A 14,099-nucleotide genomic window follows, 5' to 3' on the forward strand; every position below is an offset into this window, starting at 1 on the left:
GGGGCATTTTTTTTTTTTTTTTAAAACCCTTAAACCATGAGTTCTGGCAAGTTTTGTGGATAGAAATGGACATTTTAAGAAAAACAAATATGACATACCATCAACTGATTCAAGGCATGATTATTGCAGCACGTACCTTGAACTGCAGTCCAAACAGAAACCTTAATTTTATAATTTTAGACAGGATTATTCATGTTTTTCTTTTGTGTTCATTTTCAGCTTGTTAGAAATTGTTTAGGGGAAAAATGAAACAGCACAACCCAGAAAAAGATTATTTACAATTTATTGAAAATTTTATGTTAATGGGAAAGGCCACACCCAATCTGTCAGCACTTAATTTTTCTGGCCTTTACATAGAAGATCTCTAAGGCTCTTTGGTAATTGAATGATTGTGGGGGTATTTAATTGTTTTTGCAAGAAGTCTTATGCTCATCTAGCCTGCATTTATTTAATTTAAAATTTTATTTATATTATTACATGATGTTCTTTTTAACTTTTTATTAATCAAAGAATCTTTGAAAAAAAAGAAAAGAGCATCACATATCATATTAGAATGATTTCTGAAGGACACCAACAAGTTTAGTAGACTCATCTGAAAAATTAAATATGATTTAACGTTAACTATCAGGACTATGAGCTGTAGGTGATACTTCCTCGTCATCATGGAGAGCGCAGTTCGTACTGCTTTCTCCTTTCCACAAGCGCTTGCTCTCCCTTGGCGTCTGTCGTTGCTATGCAACCATGAACAGAGGCGCGCTTGGGAAAAAGAGCGCGCCGCCCGCATTTGAAATAATGAATTTGCACGCGCAAAAAACGCGCTATGTGAACGGCCCCTTATGGCAACGTGACATTAGCCTAATCGAAAATATTTCCATATGTGGCTCTTTCCTCCTTGTTTACAAGTGGATTCAGAGCCACCGCATGCAGCGCCGCCGGTCGCCATGTCTCAGTGTTTTTAGGTGTGTACGTGAATGAAGAGAATGTCGTGATATTACTGATCATGGAAAGATTTTACAGCGGCGCTGAAAATCCAGCTGCTGAATACATTGTAGGGGAAACACTGCTTGATGATTTATGACGTAGGAGTAGCGTAAGCTTTGACGCCTCTCGCGGTTCAAACAAACAGAGTTGGGCAACCGCGTTCGTCATTACGTTGTGCGTCAAGTTCAAGTGTTACTCTTTTGGCATAGGTCGACTTGCGTTCAGCTGTCTGCTGGAAGCTAGTTTTTTTAGTCGATAGTTTTAAATATGGATATTTTTCTTACACGAACGCATCACTTCACTTCAGAAGGCATTTATTCTTCAGAAGGATTTGTATACCTAAAAATCAATATCAACACATAACTGACCCCAATTACTTTCTTGAAACACATTCCTGGTCTTATTTGTGAATAACTCATCAATGAATGCCAAGCCACATTACAGAACAAATCACTCAAACAAGCTGGGTGAAAGTCCAGCCAAAAATCCTGCAAAAAAAAAAAAAAGTGTCTTCCAAAAACTGAACCTTGTTACTTAAAAAAAACAATAAGAAACAGCCAAGCCACCATTACTAGTTTAAATACTTGATCAGATTCAATGGTGTGAAAAGAAGGCTGCACCCTAATAGCCGACAACAAAAGGCTTATCCCAGGCAAATTTTAATTAGTCAGTTAGTCGCAGAAAAAAAAAAAACCTCCACAGGAATTGGAGAAGTCACAGAGTCCGATGGACAGATCGTTATAACGGCTGGTACATATAGTAATCATGTCAGACAGGATATCCAAGCGTTCACCTTTCATTCAACGACATCAAACATGGCTTATTTGAAAAATGCTATTTGTAGCTTAACATTAACCACTTTACATGGCCGCTTGCTCAAACGTTAACCTCGACAAATTTGGGCTATAGTTAGGTGCATAATATACTGTATATTCCCTGAGCTGATACTGCTCCAGGTGAGTGTGTCCATGGTTTGCAGTGTGTGTGTGTGTGTGTGTGTGTGCTAGGCTAACTTGGATGGGTTAACTGCAGAGGACAAATTCAGAGTTTGGGTTGCCATACTTGGCCTTCACGTAACTTCAGATATGTCCAAGTGTTCATGCGGAGTATGGAAGCTAAATTAGTACAGCGTTTACTGCATGACGTTTAACTTAGCTTCCATTTCTCTATAGGCACTACTATGCTGCGGAGATTTGAGTCAGCGTGCTTCATCCCTACCACCGACATTGACTGAGAAAACAATAAGTCAACAATACATTATAAAAATGTCCAGACAGTCACAGCAAGCTTTATGCGTGCATTTGCTTATTTATATTTTATCATTATTATGGTTTGATATTTCTCTGTAATGTAGAACAATGTTCAGCCCTGAAACATTTTCTGTTGGTTTTCTTCCTTGGCAGACACTTTATTACAAATGTTCATCTACTAAAGAAGAGTGACCTTTGCAATACTGACCCACCTAAAAATTAATCGGTTAATCAGACGAGAACGTATGACTTTATTAGTAAAATCCCAAATCTCTGAAATTCCAGTAGTTAACCACATTAAAAAAAAATCTAAATCACACTTGATCTGCAGTTCATCAGCTTATTGCATGGAATCTTTTAACAAGGCATGCATTGTTGAGCTCTCTAAAAACACTCGCCAGTTTTACAGGCTATAGGAGGAAATTTTACATTGACTTGGAAACTTGTTTGTGTTCCAGAATGTGCAATAACACAGAGAGATTGTGTGTTTGAAGGTTGTCTCCTTGAGATAACATACGCAAGAAGCACCAAAGTAGCATGCTGACTCTTGTGTAATTCAGAGACTGTATCCTGCAAGACTGAAAACATCAGATCAAATGAGGAACTTTGAGCCAATACTGATTCACTTCCCCTCACAATACTTATAAGGATGAGCATTTGTAAACTCAGTGGTTGTAATTTAGGGTTATTTCTTGTGAATCCTTCTTTCTTGGTAATATGAAGCCTCTGAAAATAAATCTGCATTGCCTTTTGAACTTTTATTTAATAAACTCTAACCTTTCATTGAATTAAAAGGAATTAAAAGAAATTAAATGGGGGGGGGTTCTTTATGAAATAAATGTTTTTCTCCAATACACGTTGGCCACAATTAATGGCACCCTTTTATTTAAAACTTTTTGCAACCTCCTTTTGCCAAGATAAAAGCTCTGAGTTTTCTCCTATAATTCCTGATGAGTTTGGAGAACACCTGACAAGAGATCAGACACCACATTCTTCCATACAGAATCTCTCCGGATCCAGCAGATTCCCAGCTCCATGTTGGTGCTTCTCCTCTTCAGTTCACCCCACTTATTTTAGAGCCCGTTCTCATCCTTTGGTGGCATATGTGACGCCATATGACAAAACGGCGAAATACTACGCACATGGCACCCTTTAGCGTGAATATAACACGCGAACCCAAGGCGTCATAAAGTTAACTGGCATCCTTTAGCGTGAATATGAGACGCAGACCCTACCCCACACCTAAACCTACCCATCACAGTGCGTGTTATATTGACGATAAAGGGTGCCATGTGCGTAGTATTTCGCCGTTTTGTCATATGGCGTCACATATGACGCCAAAGGATGAGAATGCGTTATATTTTATAGGGTTCAGGGAACTGGGATGACCATGGCAAAAGCATCATTTTGTGCTCAGTGACCCATTTTTGTGTTGATTTTGAACGTTGTCATGATGGAAGATCCAAACACGGCCCGTTTTAAGATTTCTAGCAGAGGCAATCAGATTTGGATTTTTTACCTGTTAGTATTTGATAGAATCCACGATGCCATGTATCTGTACAAGATGTACATACAGCAGTATATTTAGAAAAGTGGGCATGGGGTACTTTTTTTTCCTGTTAGCCCCAAACCCATCTGGTGGGTTTGCTGCCAAAAATCTCTTTTTTAGTTTCATCTGACAATAGAACCCAGTTCCGTTTGAAGTACCAGTCGTGTCTTGCAACTGGAGTTTGCTTTTGGAAGAGATCAGAGGATTTCATTCTTAAAACCCTCCCAAAGAACTTGTGGTGATGTAGGTGCTGTTTGAATTTTTTTTTCTTTTTTTTTTTTTTTAGGCTTTCTGACCCCATGGCTCAACTAATTTCTACAATTCTCCAGCTGTGATCCTTGGAGAATCTTTGGCCACTCGAACGGTCCTCCCCGCTTTGCATGAAGACATTGTAGACACAAGCCCTCTTCCAGACAGATTTGCAACATCTTTGGTTGATTGAACTGATTGGAAATTATTGCCCTGATGGTGGAAATGGGAATTCTCAATGCTTTAGCTATTTTCTTACAGCTGCTTTCTATTTTGTAAAGCTCAACAATCTTTTGCTGCACATCAGAAGGATATTCTTTGGTTTAACTCATTGCGATGGATGATTTAGGGAATTTGGCCTTTGTGCTCCTCATATTTATACTCCTGTGAAACAAGAAGTCATGGCTGGATAATTTCATGTTCTTAGTCACCCTGCTAAAAATGTCAATATGAATGGGAAAATACTTCAGAGATATTTTACTCATAAGAATTTCTAGGGGTGCTGATAATTGTGGCCAACATGTTTGGGAGAAAAACATTTATTTCATAATGTGATTTCCCCCCCACTTTCAATTGTACAAATTTGATCAATTTACTTTAATGTTTTCAATGTCTACTCAATGTCTTTCATTGGATTAAATTTAAACGAATGAAACCTCAAAAGGAAACAATGCCGATATATTTTCACAGCCATCTTTGATCATATTGATCATATTTTATTGACATAAAAGTAGCCCCTACATCTTACATTTCAGTCCATTCCTCACACAAAGATATCATATGGCTTCAGAAGATTTTGCACATATTTATGATGCTTAATAGTGATTTTACCGTATGTCATTTTTGGAACTTGACAGCTTCAATCCACTTGCAGCAGCAAAATAATTCTGCCTATGATCTCCTGTTGTGTTCCACAGAAAAAAGTAATTATGTGTTTGGAGCAATGCTAGGGTAAGTCATTTTTGGGTTAACTAAAAATATATATATATTTTTTTTAAATTATATTAATACAATTTGTCAAAACTCCAACTCTCTTAAAGCTGTATATAGGAAACACCCCAAGCTCTCACTTGACCCACATTTAGGGAAGTAGGACTAAAAGTGTATCAGCACAATTCATCCAATATGACCCTAAAAGCTTTTGAAAAAGGAGTAAATGCCGCAGTACCAAAACAAAGATCTAAAGACAACAAAATAAGCTTTGACTGACAAGTTATCATCTAAAATTGACATTTAACACAAAACCTGAAAAGGACAACCGTAAAAAATAGTGACACTGGCCAGGGCTGCGTTGCCCAAAAGCATCGTAAGGCTAAGTAGATCGTAGAAGCATTGCCACCAATGGTCTTTAAGATCAAGTTAGCTCACAATGCTTTTGACAAACGCAGCCCTGGCCAATTAATCAGACGATATTTGCCCATTTTGATATTATTAGCATTGGTCGATAACACTTGTCAGATTAAGAGAATCATGTCGTTTCAAAATCTTTTGAATGTAACGCATCACCTACACTAAACTCTACAATAAACCAACCGATAAGGATATGCTAGATAAAAACCCAATCAACCATGCCAGTTAGCTTGCATAAATCTTTTAGCTCTTTTATTGTGACTCATGTCGTGTTTCATGGGACACGTACCTGAACAAATGCAACGCTGTACCAGGTGAGATATCAAGCAAGTTTAAAGAACTTTACAGTACAGAAAAGTTGTACGGGGCATGGTTACTTTTCGCAAACATACCTTCTAATGTTCATTCATGTTTATTTCATGCTGTAACTAACTAGTAAAGAGGAAGAGATGATTGGTTCACGTGCGTTCCGTGTTGGCGCTTCGATTGAACTGAGGCGATACATAGTTCTGTCACACCACATTAAAGAACACCAAAGGGAATTTATTGTTTGGATTTCATAATAAAATTGACAGAATTTTAAGGCTGAAACTTTGTTTCACGTCAAAAGTAACAAAGCACACAAGCTTATTGCATGCTACAAAGTCTTGTTCATTTATCTACTGAAAACAGCACAAGAGATCGATTTTGGGATTTAATAATTGAAATCGTTGCATTAAATTGAGAATCGATTAAAGTAGAAAAATCTATATTTTAACCCAGCCTTAGTCATAATATAGTTTTGAGCAAGGATTCACATGGAAGTCTTTACAAATCAATAATCTGCCCCTGTAATCATAATTTGTGTGAAAGTTGCTGATGCTTTACTGCCACTAGTGTTAATTTCAGCTGGAAACTGCAATGAATTGTATGTATAGGTAGGCCTATGTTTTTGGAGTATTGCAAAAATGTAGGTAAAGGCACGTTTTTACAATAAGCCCATGTTGGAAGAAAAAAAACTTTGGTTGACTGCTACTAAAACAATATTCTTACAAAAAAAATACACTAAACTGAAAACACACAAAAATAATGATAGACCATGCATTAAATCATCCTTGATACATCACATCAGAAAGACACCTCTTAAGGTGTCCTATCCATAAGGTTAGTTCCCCCAAAAAAGAAAATTATTTGTATTAATTATAGGGATGTTAACGATTAATCGATGATCGATGATCGATTAATTGTCAATAATTCATTTAATCGATAAAACTTCGGTTCAGCAAGTATTTGGGACCATTTTACACCTTCATTACGACTAAATTTGCGTGTGCATACGCAGCCTTTTGTTTTGTGCAAATTTAAGTTGTAATATTGTGTTTATTTAGTGTAGGCCTATCTATATCCTATTCTCATATGGATGCATTTGGTTAAGAATTAACACTGTAGTAAAAAGTGCCACGCAGCTCAAACGGCAATGCATGCCTATTAATGACTGTGATTGGGACGGTCATATTAGATAACATTATAAAGAGAACAATATTGTAATAAAACATTGTGAATTATTTGGGTTTAGTTGCAGTGTTTCATCGCGTTGCTCCAGGAAGAGAGCGTCCACAACATGAGTCATTCTGAATGGCAGGTAACTTTCTGTAGATAATTTGTAATATTATGTTTATTTTGTATATCTGATTAATATCATATAGGATGCGTTTCTTTAAGTTAAATAACGCGCTAGCAAAGTCCTCTAGTTTACCGGTGTTCATTCAGTGCGCAGCTCAAACAGCAATACACGACCAATAACTATGATTGGGACTGTCAAATTACATAACATGAGAACACTATTTCATTAAATCGTTGTGAATTAATTGGGTTTAGTTGCTGTTTTCAGCGAGTTGTTCCAGGAATAGCGTACACATTCTGACAAACATGTATCTGAGGTGGCGTTGGTGACACGTTGTATTAGTCGTTACCTTTGATCATTTAATTCAATTACTTATTTAATAATCAATCACTTGGAAATATTTTACAATCCTACTACCCTTTTATTTAGATTAAAGGGATGGTTGATTATGATTTCACTTTAACTTTAGTAAGTGTGTAATGTTGCTGTTTGAGCATAAACAACATCTGCAAAGTTACAACGCTCAAAGATAAAAGCAAAGGAAGATATTTGCTTTTAAAGAAATCAATTTAAGGACTACAACAAATGGCTGGTAGGGACTACACGACATTCCTCCCGGGTTAGTGACATCAATAACCCTAAAATTTACATAAACTCTGCCCCCGGGAACGTGATTTATAGATTATAATGACAGAATGCTAATCAATGACTAGAAGATAACTATAAGCTACATACATTCATCAATTAACCATTCAAAAATGTCCTGTTGCATTCTACATGTTGTCACTTCTCCTTGAGTCTCTCCATCTTTGTCCAACTCCGGTTTGAACATAAAAGGCTAAAAGATTTTGAAATTCTCATTGCATGTCTGTGTGAGGTAATCGAAGCTCCACCCTCTGTGCGGGGAGCAGCAGCTCATTTGCTTGCAAAGGGACACACCTCAAAAAGTGACAATTTTAACATGCTATATGAAAATATCTGTGGGGTTTTTGAGCTAAAACTTCACATACACACTCTGGGGACATTAAATACTTATTTTACATCATGTGAAAAGGGTATTATACCACCCCTTTAAAAACCCTTCTCATTTATTTGGGAAGGAAAATAGCGTTTTGATCAGCATTTGCAGACCCTGTCTGCTGTTGGCCTTATGTCACTGCAGCAAACGCATATTGCAGTATTAAGGCTAACGATTAATCGATTAATTGATGGTTAATTTAAACGACAATCGATCATGGGAATTTGTGAAAATTGACATCCCTATTAATTACTCACCCTCATGTCGTTTCAAACCGGTAAGACTTTCGTTTATCTATGGAACACAAATGAAGATCTTTTTGATGAAATCTGAGAGCTTTCTGTCCATCCATTGACAGCTACGCATCTACCACTTTGACGCTTCAAAAAGTTCATAAAGAGATCGTAAAACTAATCCATATGAATTGAGCTGTTTAGTCCAAAATTTTCTGAAGAGACACGATCGCTTTATATGATCAACAGATTGAATTATATAAACATTCATCAACTCACACATCAGTTGTGCTAAACAGAAGCTCAAGAATGTTCGCTTGATGCGCGAGAACCAATTAGGTTAATTCTCGTGTTACGCAACACGTTTGAGCTTCCGCAAAACGTTTGTTCTTGCGCATAGTACTAGGCGATAAAATGGTCTCGATATTTATCAACGGTACACCATTGTCGGTAACAATATAAAAAAATTAACGATATAGCGCTCAATATTTTCATTCAAATGCACGCGCATCGCTGGCGCGAGCACCACAACATTGCCCAACATCACATGGCAAGCGTAATGAAAGCGGAACGAAACTGCTCTAATATTTTGTGCTTCACGGACCGTTTATCAGTTTGGACCATCAGTGTCAGTCCAGTGCGAGCCGATCTTGATCAACCGACACAGTTAGCTACACAGCGCTGAGAGATCCAGTAAAGAAAGCATTTGAATTCGCCACAGAAGTAATAACATTGCTGCAAGATCTAGTGAGAAGCATTAAAATTTCTCTGTTATTAACGGATCAAACAGCACTGACATGGAAACAATGAGAAACATTGTGCCATGAATAACTCACAATGCTATATTGTGAGTAACTATAATAACTAACAACTATAACTAGTTATAGGCTTTAAGTCCATAGATCAGCAATAATCACCATGAACTTAATGTAGTAACACTAACTGTAAGTTAACCATGGAAGTTTGGCAGGAATAGTAAAATGCTTTCAAGTACGCCACACATCTTTATCCAGCACTTCAAAACTAAAATATTATCATATTTAAAGGGGTCATATAATGCCATTTTTGTACAAGTTAATATGAATCTTTAGGGTCTAAATGAAAACTTTGTAATATACTTTTAATAAAAATTCTCATTAGTATTTTAAGAAAACACTCATTTTACCTGCTCAAAAACAGCTCCGTTTTCGGCACGCCGTTTCAGTGTATATGCCTTTAAATGATAATGAGCTTGCTGACTCCACCCCTCTGTTTTTTGGGGTGTTTTTGACAACGCACGTGGAGTGTTGCCTTGACAACAGTTGATGGTATATTTTGGCGAAAGAATGGAAGCGGGAGTCTCTGAGGACACATCTGTAGTGTTGCCATACCCAATTTGAACCGGAGTCGGACCCGGAACAAGATGACGGCTCCGAAAAAGTTCGACCATTAAGGCTCGAACAGGACGTTTCTGAATGGTTGGTTAACGTAATGTCACTTTAATCTATTTTTGTATGTACTGTTACTTCTTAATCAGTAACATGCAAGTAAACCAGGTGTAACTTAGTGTTAGCACGTTAACTGTAACACCTGCATACACAGTTTTTAATAACACAATGAACATAACGCAGTGTTCATTATAAACGTGGGATTATGAACCATATTGAGAACGTCATAACGTTACATAGAATACATGCCGTAATTTACCCTGAGTGTAAACATTAGCCACATTCATCGTGAAGCGTGCAAGCGATTTGCAAAGATTAATATGTATCGTAAAAGGTTAATAAAACGTCATACTTCTTCAGGAGGTGCAGCAGGAACACGAATAGTTGGTACCGATTCCTTTTTCAGGAGCAGCTTCTTAGCAAAACCAGCTTTATACTGACCCTCGTTTAAAAACCAGTCTGGTGAGAAATGATTCGCGCAAACATGAACGCATTTACGTTGATCATGGGGAATATTCCCATCGTAAACAAAACTCAGCCACTGCGTTTTCAGCGGTTCAAATTTAGGAACATCAAAAAGATTTGTGTGTTTGTTATTGCACCCAAGAAGAGAACAACAGAATCGCTTAGACACCATTCTGCTCGAGTGTATCAACAATGACGGACTATGATGACAGCTCGCTCAGGGTGGGGCTGTGTTGAAACACTGCTGTCAATCAACAACCGTGGGAGGGGCGCCATGCGCCATGTGACGTCACACGGTGAAACGGCACGATTTGAGACAGGGGAATACATATAAGGAGATTAAAACAAAAACACTGGATGGATTTTTATCATTATATGATGGTAGTGTACAGGCACTGCCAACACACATTGCAGTACAATCAACTTGTAAAAGTGCATGTACCATTATATGACCCCTTTAAATGTTATTTTTAATGTGATGACATTCTGTGATGAATTTGTTCATCCTTCAAATATTACCCCCATTTATAAAACTAAAAGTTTCAAGATGTAGGAAAACTCACACATTAAAAATAATATTTCTTTTAATATATATTTTTTTTAAATCAAGGAAATTTCTTTGGCATTTCTTTCTTTTTGCTGTATCGAAAACGTACCGAACCGTGACACCACTGTATCGTATTGAACCGTGAATTTTGTGAACCATTACAACCCTACTTATTACAGATGTTGATCTACCTCAAAGTTAGCCTTGATTTTTCTAAGTTTACTTTACATAGCACATATTTTGTAACATTTTATTTAAGTTCAAGAGTTTCTTTGACGCTTACTTTTTTATCTTAATATAAGACAAAGAAGATATTTTTGTTAACATTTTATTTTTGACTGCTAAAACTAATATAATTTGTTGTTTGCATAAATAAAATAAAAAACAGTGGTTTAAATTCAAACTTTTCTACTTGTCTTTAAAAAAAAAGTTTATAAAAAATGTCAATATTATCGATACTGAACGATATGAAACATTATATCGTGATAATTTTTTTAGGTGTATCGCACAGTCCTGCGTCATGCAGGTAAGGTTGAGCTTCTGTTTATGTTCGCTGATCAATATTTATATAAAAGCCTAAATTAAATCTGTTTATCTTATAAAGCGATCGTGTCTCTTTAGAAAATTTTGGACTAGTTTTACGATCCCTTTATGAACTTTTTGAAGCATCAAAGTGTCAGTTGCATAGATGTCTATATGGAGGGACAGAAAGCTCTAAGATTTCATTAAAAAAGATCTTCATTTGTGTTCCGAAGATGAACGAAAGTCTTACAGGTTTGAACTATGAGAGGGTGAGTAAATAATGACTGAATTTCCATTTTTGGGTGAACTAACCATTTAAAGAGTATGAAGCTGAACAGATGATTAAAGCAAATCTGAAGTTTGACAGATATTAACAGTTTATTAAGTAAGAGCTGAATCAATATCAAAGAAACCCAAAGTGAAATCACACTTGAGTCACACACATTACCTTCAATCCACTGAATCAAATCTACACAACTGCAAATGTAAACCAACACCTCACCCCATTCAAAATCAAATTGCAATGGCTCAATTTAAAATCACTTTTGTTTAACGTGACAATTTCACATCAGCAGGAATAAAAGTTTACAGCCCTACACTGCGTAATGCCAGACCGCAGGATTGACCGGTTTTAGAACTTGCTTTTCTGGGTATGCACTAAAAACATGGACAAACTGAAAGGCATTGTTTTCACTGAAAACCATTTAACTATTGCTGGCACATAAGAGAGGACTGCGCTATAGCCACAGGCCACATGTTTAAGCCAGTCCTACGAAAGTAAGTGTTTTAAACAACACATGCCTCGTGATATACTTCATCAGGCTATCACATACTCTTAACACTTATGCAAAAGAATCAGACAATTATGGGCATGCCATTGACCAAGCGTTAATCATGCATTAATGAAACCTCATCTGAATTTTTGACTCACTTGTAGTGAGTCAAACATTAGTGTGTACAACAGTGTGTGAATCTCACAAAACCAGTCAAGAGTCTGTCATATTTCAGCCCAAAACCAAAAGTAAAAATGTTTTGTTTTTAAAGCATTTTCCTGTTAGAATAGACGCATGATTTTCATGAGCTCAACTGTCATTACAGCAATTCATAATTATCTCCCCATTTCAATGGTGAATCGAAATACTGTTATACGATAGTTAGATTTAGGAGGAAAATGAGGTTAATAGTATTGAAAATAATGTGACAACATTTAAAATCTTAATGGTCCTCACTATAGACTTAAATATCTTTACGAAGATGTTATTTAACACTTTTTTGCTTTTCAGTTTGTGCTGGAATGCAACCTCTTGACAGGTTTCGTGAGATTCACTATATTAGAAAAGGCTGTATTATAAAAGGCCTCAAGGTTGAAAGCATGGCATGAAGGTGGTGTCATAAGACCAAATACACCAAAACACTTTTATATTTTAAGTATATTAACACTCTAAACCAACACACCACATCTGGACATGAGACAAAACATGCTACATTGGTCAACATGGTTATTCGATGCCAGAACACAGAATTGCGTTGAAATGTGGATGGCAACCAATGTCCAGACATCACAACTTCATATGTCCATCATGTAGGAGTGGAGATCCCAGTGGGTAAAAGGAGGACAGGTCGTCCCCCCCCCACACACAACTTTGGAACAACAGAAAATTGTCTGTACTCCAATTAATAATGTAACAACAATATCTTGTTTGTCGTTCCCCCAGCTATAATGTAAAGCATTCACAAAAGTGAATATATCAAAACACATAAAGTATGACTTGTTGGTTGTTCCTGCTCCAGGAGTCTGGGGTGCAGGTTTGCACATGCTTCCCCAAAAGCCTCTGGGCTTTAACTTTTTCTCTGGCCCAGATTTCATTTTAGCTTGCATGCAAACCTGTCAGAGCATCAAACCCCAACTTCCAACACACAGATGGGTAGATGATGATTATGATGATGGTCAAGAAGCTCTCAAGAACATTCCAGGCAGGAGAAAGAGGAGAACTGACCAACACAAGAACTATAATCAGACACAGGAGTGAAGGCTTATGAAACTCCAGCTACACTAAATTACACTTTTTCCTTTCTTACAAAGATGACCCCGGTTAGGAGCAGGAGGGCCCGGTGTCGCCATACTCACACGCACACACACATTTACACACATACAACACAACCGCACAGATAACAGCACGTATAGCCATGCAGAGCTGCCATCAAGCGGAAAAAAACACAGCGAGAATAAATGAAAACTCCCCGTTTGTCGTCCGAAAGAAAGCTCGTGCAATGATCAGCGAGAATCGTTTCAAGTTTAAAGGAACAAACCTGTTTATGGACAGAGCGGTCCGCTGGATATTGGGTTGAATCCGAGTTAAATCCACTATCAGTAAAACAAAGAGGCGAAAATGTCCGGCCACTGCCGAAACAGGCCGAAGCAGCGCACCGAAGAGCCCTGCTGCGCATGCGCTGACTTTAAGAAAGGGAGGAGGGGTGTCTGAGAGACTAAAGCCATTGGATTATACTTTCATTAATGTGTTTCATTCATTTGAAAAGTTACATGGATCTTAGTAAATAACATTGAGTGGTTATGCTTAAATTACGACTTTTAGCATAAATTACATAATATAATATTTTATTATTAATTTAATTTAAATTAGGCTAGATAGGCAATGCACTATAAGTTACTAAAATAGACTACAATAAAAAGCACATTCCAAGAGTATGGTACTCTTTTGTCTTTTTAAAAAAAGAATTTGAGACACAACCCCCTCAATAAATAAATAAATAAATAAATAGCACGTCAAATAGGCTTAAAGGATTTGGGCTTATCTCACGGTCCAAGGGAATAACTGTTTACAACATTTAGTAAAATCATACCGCAATGTCATAATTTTGACATGGTCTGTTCAATGTATGATTC

At 37.0% G+C, this 14,099-nt stretch overlaps 1 protein-coding gene across 1 annotated transcript in view; it reads right to left on the bottom strand.

The window, feature by feature from the left end:
- The window catches only part of pcgf3 (polycomb group ring finger 3), a 45,074-nt gene extending 31,442 nt beyond the window's left edge, over nucleotides 1–13,632 (bottom strand). Inside the window, exon 1 of the mRNA XM_077247523.1 lies at nucleotides 13,505–13,632. The gene's annotated coding sequence lies outside the window, so the exon portion shown is untranslated. The remainder of the gene's footprint in view (nucleotides 1–13,504) is intronic.
- Nucleotides 13,633–14,099: the final 467 nt, after the last annotated feature.

Source organism: Siphateles boraxobius, unplaced genomic scaffold, assembly GCF_051911475.1.
Source record: "Siphateles boraxobius isolate OS27281-9 unplaced genomic scaffold, OSU_SipBor_1 3, whole genome shotgun sequence".
In the NCBI taxonomy this organism is placed as follows: Eukaryota; Metazoa; Chordata; class Actinopteri; order Cypriniformes; family Leuciscidae; genus Siphateles; species Siphateles boraxobius.